Source organism: Rutidosis leptorrhynchoides, chromosome 1, assembly GCF_046630445.1.
Source record: "Rutidosis leptorrhynchoides isolate AG116_Rl617_1_P2 chromosome 1, CSIRO_AGI_Rlap_v1, whole genome shotgun sequence".
In the NCBI taxonomy this organism is placed as follows: domain Eukaryota; kingdom Viridiplantae; phylum Streptophyta; class Magnoliopsida; order Asterales; family Asteraceae; genus Rutidosis; species Rutidosis leptorrhynchoides.
This window is the reverse complement of record NC_092333.1, coordinates 13,885,786-13,896,500: the sequence shown is the minus strand read 5'-3', so window position 1 is coordinate 13,896,500 and position 10,715 is coordinate 13,885,786. Positions and strand designations below refer to the sequence as shown.

The following is a 10,715-nucleotide window of genomic DNA, read 5'->3' as shown; positions in this document are numbered from 1 at the left end:
TTTATTTATTTAGCCAAACTTGTAATAGCTTTAGAATATCCTCGATAGCTATAACTTAGGTATAATCTGTATCAACCAACTATCATTCCGCCAAGGATAGTTGTAATTCTTTGTGATTCAATCAATAAAGAATAAACCGTTGAAAATTACCTTATACTCTATTTAAATTACTTGCTTGAATACTAAACTGCCTTAACTGTTAAGTCAATTAAAAAGAATTGTATTCACCCCCTCTACAATACTCCTGTTGTTAATCAAGGGACCAACACCAACACTTTTAATAAGTTTCTATCATGATTACAATACTTGATATTAGACCAACCCGTTACAACATTAGGTGGAAAATTCAACCCATTTTAACAAAATGTGGTTGTTTTGACCCAAATGACAAAACGACAACCAAAAGATCAAAGCATGATTCTTGGGATATCACTATCCCACCCAAAGCACCTACCACTGGTATCTAGCATCCACAACTAATCTATAAGCAAGTCATCCAAAAGCACATTATAACATTAAATAGCTAATCGTCCATCATACTCTTTCTTGTCCAAACCGGAACCTATAAAAAGTCAAAAAACAACGGAGTAAGCGAAAACGCTTAGTGAATACAATATGTGCATACGAGTTAATAACATCCATAAAGATAGTCAATTATCCGCATATCACAAAACAATCAAGTCCTACAATTTCACAATCACATATGGTTCCCGATGCGTTCTCCAACGTGAACCGAGAACCCTACCACTATGGATCCCAATGCGTTCTCCAACGTGAACCGAGATCCTGCTTGATGCGTTCTCCAACGTTAACCAAGCACCTCATACCACTATGAATCCCGATGCATTCTCCAACGTGAACCGAGATCCCGCTTAATGCGTTCTCCAACGTGAACCAAGCACCTCATACCAATCAACACAAACAATTTCACACAAATCTCAACTTTATTAACAAGCATAGACAATTATTCACATACCACAACCAATCAAGTCCTACTATATGCAATCACATATGGCCCGATGCGTTCCCAACGTGAACCGAGCACCTCATACTATACAAACAATCGCATACCAATACAAATTTTATTAACAAGTAAACACACATTGTACTCACCTCGATTTCCAAGTAAGCAAATATTCAACGATACTTCCAAATGGTCACTTTCAATCTTTCAAGCACAAGTTACCTAGTAACAAGCATATCCACACACATATATCACAATTTACTCATACATAGTCTTCAAGACCCAAATTCACTAGGGTTTACTCTATTGACCCATAATCATTTTGACACCATTTCGACAAGAACACAAGTCTTACAACTTGAGTCTTTCAATTTCACATTCAAAACACAAATTACTCCAATTTGGTCAACCAAGACCAATTAAAACTAGGGTTTATCCTTAAACTCACAAAACCCATTTTGACATCTTCTAGACATGAACACAAGACTTACAAATTGCAAGTTTTCATTTCTCATTACCAAAATCATACAAGCCTTTAACTTGCACATAAACTTTCTTAACATAATCAACAATTTCTTCTAAAAGTGAAGACTTAGATTTTGACCCAAACTAAACCACTTACAATTTACTAGTTAAAACTACCAATTTCATTAAACTAGTTCATTATCTTTACAAAATCCCCAATTCCATAACCCTAACCCTAATTTCGAATTAGGGTTTCAAGAGTGTTAAAACTTTGATTTCTAACAATTATATCATCATCTAACTACATAATTTTGAATTTAAAAGACAATTTGTTCATACCTTAACTTAGGGTTACAAAACCCCTAATTTCTCAAAAGAAAGAAGAAAATATGATGAATCTCAAAATTCAATGGGTCTAACAAGTAATTAGGTTATGGATAACACCCTTTGATCAAGATGCATGTAAGAGATTCCAAGGATTTGAGCTAGTTCTTTCAAATTCGCCACTTTCTCCCTCTACACTCTATCTCTAAAAACTTCCTGCACTTGTAGGAATAAAGGAGTGTTTGGGTTATTTATTTAACATGCTTTAAGGCAAAACTACCATTTTACCCCTTATAAAAATGTAGGATGTTACAAAAAAAGTCCTGTCTATAACATCCAAGACGAATCATTATACTGTACCTTAAAATTCAAAATATAATATCGAAATGTATTATAGAAGAGATGGCTAAAACTAATAAAAAAGAATTCAAGTACTCAACATGAAAGATTCGGTAAAGTTGGGTACCATTTTGTACCATTTAACCTAAAATTAATAAGAACGATGCAATATATTTCTTACTTGATGACATGAAACGATGCTATATTTCCCATTAGTACAAATTCTAGTAAATTTTGTACATGCAGCCTTCCCATTCAAGGTACTATTATTGCCTTTCTCATCCATGTTCTCTGCCTGCATATGAAGAAGCACCTACTAAATACAACGCTAAAATCCTATGCTAAAAAATGTACAAACTCTGTACTAGAGAGAAATTTTATACCGTTCACTTATGAATTCGTCGACTGATAAAAGAATTGCATACATACTGGCTATAAAGACAATTGGTCAAATGGGAAGGATTCAAAAGTGCATAACCCTTCTATATGCAGGCCCACTATATATAACCAATATGCTGAATGTTAGAGGATTTTTTAATGGTATAAAATAATGTAAACGGACAAAAGTGCCCTCACATGCATGACACATGTGAGGGATAACCTGTTAAATCTTGACGGCATTTAGTCTTGGGTACTATCCACGCTATTGCAACAAAACTGAGGTACCACCGAAGTAAAAAATAAAGTTTGGGTGTTGTGGTGAAAAACTTGACAAACCACAGGTACTATGGACGTAATTTTTTCTATATTAATTATTAGGGTTGTTATCCGAACGTAATTAATATACGATTTAATTCGACGTTGACTAAATGTTATTCTTAGACTGCAATATATATGTTAATTAAAGTTATATTAAGATATAATAACTTGTGTTAAATATTATACGAATTAATTATGTGGTGCAATGTAATTAGTTAAAGTTATATACCTTTGTAATAATATAAACTATTAATAATGAATTGTGTCATTATTATAAATTAGAAAACTATAAGGTAATTAAATTAATTAAATGATAAACTAAATAATTATTTAATTAATTTATTAGATCGAATTATATTATTATTTATATTAAATTTCGGTTAACAAATAAAAGAAAAAGAAATAAGAATACAAAACAAATTGTAACGACCCGTCAAAATCGATATTGACGCAGTACGTTATTCATTGATTTCACAGTGAGGTTTTGACCTCTATATGATACGTTTTGATAAAATATTGCATTCATTAATTAAACAACTTTCTAAACATAGAAAGTTATAAACATGTGGGCGAGTGCTTAAGTATAAGCAAATCCCCAAAATACATAAGTTATAATAATACAGGTTGACATCACAGTCAAATTATTTATTACACAACATAGTTTTGTTTCGAATGCAATAAACTTTATACAAAGCATGAGAGACTCCATGCAGGCAACAAGCACATCATAGCGGAAGCAGTCTAAGGACCTGAGAATAAAACATGCTAAAAAGGTCAACACAAATGTTGGTGAGTTATATGTTTAATTGCTCGAGTAATAAGTATATAAAGATGTACCACAAGATTTCATCAAAAGTTTATCAATAGATTATACGTAACAGAGCACCCTGGTAACTAAACTTAACGCTATAATAATAATTACCCCTGTTGTTTTAATACACGCAAACCAACGTGTCGTAAACTCAAGTAACATACGTCCGTTAAAAGGCTAGCGCTCTAGCTCGGATAGGAATGTCAAGCCCTATGGATCCATATAAAATTACTCGCGCCCACCAGTCCACATCATATGTACTGGCAGTTACTAGTTACCAAAGCTAAGGGATTTTCAGTTTAAACTCAGTGTAGAATTAAGTATGTACTTGTGTCCATTGCGTATAAAATAAAGTGCATGTATTCTCAGCCCAAAATATTTAAAGCATTTAAAAAGGGATCTATAAACTCACAGTTCAATATTGAGATTCAATATTGTAGGTAAATTGCGTAGACGTAATGATAGTAGACGACTGCACGGTTGACCTTGGATTCACGAACAATACCCAATATTTTCTTAGCTATAATCCGTTTGAAAACCCGAATTAAAAACACTCGCGCATCATCTTGTTGTAGTATTTTTTTATCCTTTGTATTATTATTTATATATCTTAAATATAATAATAATAATAATAATATTCGAAGTATATAGATAGATGGAGTATGGTTTGTTATCAGTCGAGCGAAACTGGAATATATATAGTGGTAGTAATCCAACGTGCGTAACCAAACTTTCTATAACTTAATCATAGTTTGAATATTTAAATCATGATTGAGTTATACCTTTCGTTCAAATGGATATATTAGTCAAACAATTTTATTAATCCCGTGAGTTTTGGTTGTCTTAATAGGCTGACATTTTTCATATTTGATATCACTACCCGTGACCCATTTAGTCTTATCCTACCGAAAAAATTAATTAAATAAGTAATACGGAGTAATGATATGATGATGATTGAATATGAAATAAAATAGAACCAAATGCACACTTAGATCTTTGGAGATATATATATATATATATATATATATATATATATATATATATATATATATATATATATATATCGCGTTGTACGGGTGTGTAAAAAATCGTGCAAAAAATGTAATTTGCAGTTTCTATTGGTATGTAAATAGCGATTAAAAAAAATAGATTATGTATAAGAATTATTTAAGAGTCTGTGGTGTTGACAAATTTTAAAAATTTCTTTTGAGTTTAAGAGCCTGTAGTGTAGACAAATTTTAAAAGTGTTGTTAGTAACTTAACGTTTACAATTTTTTTTTATTTCTCACAATTAATATCTTTTTCATTATTCTTTTGAGTTTAAGAGCCCGTTGTGTTGGTTTTAGAACTCGTGCGTTGGATGGTGGTAAAATATTTTACAATTATTATATACAATTATTTTTTGAATAAAGACACTTCTGGTAGTGTCTAACTGATATGGTAGACTTTTGAGCCCGCGTGTTGCATAGTTGTTAAATAAAACTATTAAAACTTACTTGGTTCTCTAACTGATATGGTAGATTTTTGAGCCCGTGTGTTCTATTCTGATGCTTAGTAATATATACATGTACATATGTATTAAAATTAATTTAAATAGTGTTGAAATCATATATAAATAAATAATTAAATAATAGATACGTACATATCTATTCCTAATCTAGAATTTTAGCCCGTGCGATGCACGGTCGTTAAAAAATCAGATAAAAGATTAGTTATGATAAATCGCATTCATTATATTAGCTCGTAGAATGCACGACCGGTATACAATAAGTTCAAACACCTAAGCAATAATTTAGAATATAAACAAAATTATTTTTTTTTATTAATATATATACTAACTGAAACACAAATTGAAATTGTATGTTAAATAATGAGATTAATTATATTTTAAAAAGAAATTATTATATTATAATGTAAATAGTGATAATGAAATTATATTGGAAATAGAAAAAGAAAATAATTACCGTATATGTCTCATTAATTAATTTATTATAATCGACTTATATATATAGATTTGCATCATGGCATTTGTTTAATGCAATCCTATAACTCAAATAAATAAAAAACGATGCTCCGTATTAATTAGTACATTGTAAGTATAGTAAATAAATTAAATTATATGGAGTAGTTTTATATAATATAATAATAGTAATAATAATTGTAAATAATATATATAATCTATACATATAACAATCTATAAATAACTTTCAACCACAATCAAGAAAAAACTTTTGGTTTATATATATATATATATATATATATATATATATATATATATATATATATATATATATATATTTAATTTTTGCTTTTCTCTTAAAAAAGTATCCAAAACCCGAAAGCGGAACCACCTATGAATATCTATTTTGGTTTATATAATAAATATATTAATATAATAATAAATAGTAATATAATAAAATAATATAAAAAAAAATAAATAAAAACATGGGATGACATAAAGATGTCGCCACCTTTTGGTGGTGTGTGGCTGTGTGCCGACACCCTCTTTTCTTATTTATTTAGATTTCGTGTTTTCACGGACTGTTATTTCATGCTCTGTTACTAATAATTGACGGGTAAAAATATATAAAAAAATTTTTCTTTTTAAAAAATATTCATATATTTATTTCTGGTCTTAGGATCCATAAAACTAGTTGTAAAAGGTTTGCCAGTCCCGTGTCCTCTGTTCCAAATAAAAATAGACGTAGTATTAAAATGTAATATATAGAATTTCCATTTTAAAATGAAAAGATAATTATTTTTATTAACTTAAAATTTTAATAACTTTTACTAACTTCCGTCCCATAACCTTGAAAAAGTAATTTTGTCATTAAATTCGTTTAATAAATTCGAAAGGAACAACAAGTGTTACTATATTTAATTTAAATATTATATATTGAGCCTATTATTAATAGTGTTAACATGTCCACTTTATTCACGGGAATTTGTTATCACCCTTTCTACCTACTCGAATAGTGAACTTTAAATAATTGGATAGTGTACAGGTCTCAGTTTTCACTAATTCTTTATATATATATATATATATATATATATATATATATATATATATATATATATATATATATATATATATATACTAGGTTTTTTGAGCCCGTGCGTTGCACGGGTGTGTAAAAAACTGTGCAAAAATGTAATTTGCAGTTCATATTGGTATGTAAATAGCGATACTAAAAAAGTAGGAAAAATATAAGAATTGTTTAAGAGCCCGTGGTGTTGACAAATTTTAAAAATTCTTTTCAGTTCAAGAACCCGTGGTGTTGACAAATTTTAAAAACTCTTTTTGAGTTTAAGAGCCCGTGGTGTTGACGAATTTTAAAAGTTTTTTGAGTTTAAGAGTCCGTGGTGTTGACAAATTTTAAAAGTTGTTTTTGGTGGTGTTACTAACTTAATGTCTACAATTTTGTTTTCTCATTATTAATGTCTTTTTAATATATAAATTATATACTACGTAATATTTTGAGTACATTGAAAATTTGTCATGGAACGTAACATTAGTAAAGTATAAGTTATACTCCGTATTATTTTAGAATTATTATATACAATTATTTTTTGAATAAAAGTGTAACCCGCGAGTTTAATATTAAAAAAATTGTAAGTAATTTTAGCAAAATAATGGTATTCGGGGGAGTCGTCATGTATAATTAATATTATAATAGTTATATCGCGTGTTTATAAATATTTTAAGGACTTAAACTGTAAATTCAAATCACTTCCATATATATTGCTAAAAAGAAATGCTCCGTTGGTAGTGCATCGAAGCTCCGTTTCGAATACAGTTTATTGCGTTTTGTTCGTAAAATTATTTCGAGTTGAACGGTGATGGCGGTGGAACCTAACTCGCGACGAACAGAAAGATAAATCCGTTAAAAAAATTTAGTGGGTTTTAATATATATTCCTAATATAATAATATATAATATATATAATAATATATTCCTAATATTTTAAGTATAGTAAAATACGGAATACATTTTAGATATATATTATTATATATTATTATTATTAATATATTATATATATATATATATATATATATTATATATATATATATATATATATCTTTGAAAAGCAATGAATTTGTTTTATAACATCGTACGTATAATATGTGTTTTCAAAACTAAATATATTTAAAATACTCAATATAAAACTGCTTTAATTATAAAGTTTGTTAGATCGCAAATCATTTGTATATTCTGAAAACTAAATATTGTATTAATATCTTCCAAATTGTTATACATATATTTATATTATATCAATTTATAGTTTATTGTTCGTGAATCTTCGGAATAGTCAAAAGGGTACTTGAATGTGTAAACTAGTTCAAAAAGTTTTAAGAGTCAACATAATAGGTTCGCTTATCGTGTCGGAAACATTTTATCCTGTAATTAATTTATTAATGCAAAATTTTCTGGGTCATTACAGTACCTCCTCGTTAAAGAAAATTTCGTCCCGAAATTTTGAGTAGTACCTGTTTTATGAGCGATACCAGTAAACAAATGTGGATACTTTTGCTTCATTTGATCTTCACGTTCCCAAGTAAACTCGGGTCCTCGTCTAGCGTTCCAACGAACTCTAACTATCGGTATTTTGCTTTGTTTTAATTGTTTGACCTCACGGTCCATGATTTCAACAGGTTCTTCGATAAAATGGAGTTTATCATTGATTCGTATTTCGTCAAGAGGAATTACGACATCCTCTTCAGCTAAACATTTCTTCAAATTTGACACGTGAAATGTGTCGTGAACACCACTAAGTTCTTGCGGTAGCTTTAATCGATAAGCAACCGTTCCAATTCTTTCGGTGATTTCAAAGGGTCCTACGTACCTAGGACTTAGCTTTCCTCGTTTACCAAATCGTACAACGCATTTCCAGGGTGACACTTTCAACATGACTTTGTCGCCCACTTGAAATTCTAGCGATTTTCTTCTTACGTCAGCATAACTCTTTTAACGACTCATGGCCGTTTTCAATCGCTGTTGTATTTGAATGATCTTTTCGGTGGTTTCATGAATAATTTCTGGTCCAGTAAGTTGTCTTTCTCCTACTTCGCTCCAACAGATAGGAGATCTGCACTTTCTACCGTAAAGTGCTTCAAATGGCGCTGCGTTGATGCTCGTATGATAGCTGTTATTGTATGAAAATTCTGCCAAGGGTAAGTGTCGATCCCAACCGGTTCCAAAGTCAATCACGCATGCCCGTAACATGTCTTCTAATGTTTGTATTGTTCTTTCACTTTGACCATCTGTCTGTGGGTGATAAGCGATGCTCATATCTAATCGAGTTCCCAATGCCTTTTGTAATGACTGCCAAAAATGTGATATGAATCGGGTGTCGCGATCAGATATGATGGAGATAGGTACACCATGCCTGGAAACTACTTCCTTCAAATATAAGCGTGCTAATCTCTCCATATTGTCTGTCTCCTTTATTAGTAGAAAGTGAGCTAATTTAGTGAGGCGATCAACTATCACCCAAATAGTATCATAACTAATTGCAGTCCTTAGCAATTTCGTAATGAAATCCATGGTTATTCTTTCCCATTTCCACTGAGGAATTTCTGGTTGTTGTAGTAATCCTGACGGCTTTTGGTGCTCAGCTTTGACCTTCGCACATGTCAAACATTTGCTTACATAAGTAGCAATTTATGTCTTCATATTAGGCCACCAATAGTACTTTTTGAGATCGTGGTACATTTTCCCGTTTCCCGGGTGAATTGAGTACCTCGTTTTATGCGCTTCATCCAGTACTAGTTGCCTTAGGTTACCATATTTTGGTACCCATATCCTACCAGCAAAATACAGGGTTCCATCGGCTTTTACTTCAAGTTGTTTTTCTAACCCTTTGCTCATTTCGCCTTTTACGTTTTCTTCTTTTAAAGCTTCTAACTGTGCTGCTTGAATTTGCTTTGTGAGATAAGTACGAATTGTAATGTTCAAAGCTTGGACCCTAAGAGGTTTAACTCTTTCCTTCCGACTTAGAGCATCAGCTACTACATTAGCCTTTTCGGGATGGTAACGGATTTCACAATCGTAATCGTTCAATAACTCTACCCAGCGACGTTGCCTCATATTGAGTTGTTTTTGATCAAAAATATGCTGAAGACTCTTATGGTCGGTGTACACTATACACTTGGTTCCATATAGATAATGTCTCCATATTTTGAGTGCAAAAACTACTGCTCTAAGTTCCAAATCATGCGTCGTATAGTTCATTTCGTGAATTTTTAGTTGTCGTGAGGCGTATGCGATAACTTTTGTGCGTTGCATTAATACACATCCTAAACCTTGGCGCGAAGCGTCACAATAGATCTCGAAATCATCATTTCCTTCCGGTAATGACAAAATGGGTGTAGACGTTAACTTCTTCTTTAATAGTTGAAATGCGGATTCCTGTTCCGTGGACCAATCATACTTCTTTCCCTTTTGAGTCAATGCAGTTAAGGGTTTGGCGATTTTAGAGAAATCTTGAATGAATTTTCGGTAGTAACCAGTAAGACCTAAGAATTGGTGTCGGAGTCTTCGGTGTTTCCCATTTACTAATGGCTTCGATCTTGGCAGGGTCAACTTTAATTCCATGTTTACTGACAACATGGCCCAAAAACTGTACTTCTTGTAACCAGAAATCACACTTCGAAAATTTTACGTACAGTTCTTCTTTCTTGAGTATTTCTAGTACCAGTCTTAAGTGTTGCTCATGTTCTTCCTTGTTTTTCGAGTAAATCAATATGTCGTCGATAAAAACAATGACAAATTTGTCTAAATACTGTAACGACCCGTATTTTTCCATAATTATATATATATTTGAGATTAATATTTACATGATTAAATGTTTCCAACATGTTAAGCAATCAAATTTATTAAGACTTGATTAATTGAAATGAGTTTTATGTAAACATTTGACCACCCAGTTTGTCCGACGATTCACGAACGTTAAAAACTTGTAAAAATGACATGATGATATATATATGAACATATATATATGTTTAACATGATTTAATGATAAGTAAGTATCTCATTAAGTATATTAACAATTGGTTATATACATAAAATGAGACTACTAAATTAAAGAATTCGAAACGATATATATATGTAACA

General features: G+C 30.9%; 1 long non-coding RNA gene across 3 annotated transcripts; it reads right to left on the bottom strand.

The window, feature by feature from the left end:
* Nucleotides 1-235: 235 nt before the first annotated feature.
* LOC139856885 (uncharacterized) lies at nucleotides 236-2,955 on the bottom strand. Of its 3 annotated transcripts, XR_011762210.1 has the most exons (4): nucleotides 2,476-2,955; nucleotides 2,274-2,387; nucleotides 1,769-1,974; nucleotides 236-1,186 (listed from the first exon to the last, which is right to left on the bottom strand). It is a non-coding gene; the product is annotated as an uncharacterized lncRNA (long non-coding RNA). The 3 variants fall into 3 exon arrangements; XR_011762208.1 differs by having other exon boundaries at nucleotides 2,274-2,955; XR_011762213.1 differs by lacking the exons at nucleotides 2,274-2,387; nucleotides 2,476-2,955 and having other exon boundaries at nucleotides 236-562; nucleotides 1,114-1,186; nucleotides 1,769-2,223.
* Nucleotides 2,956-10,715: the final 7,760 nt, after the last annotated feature.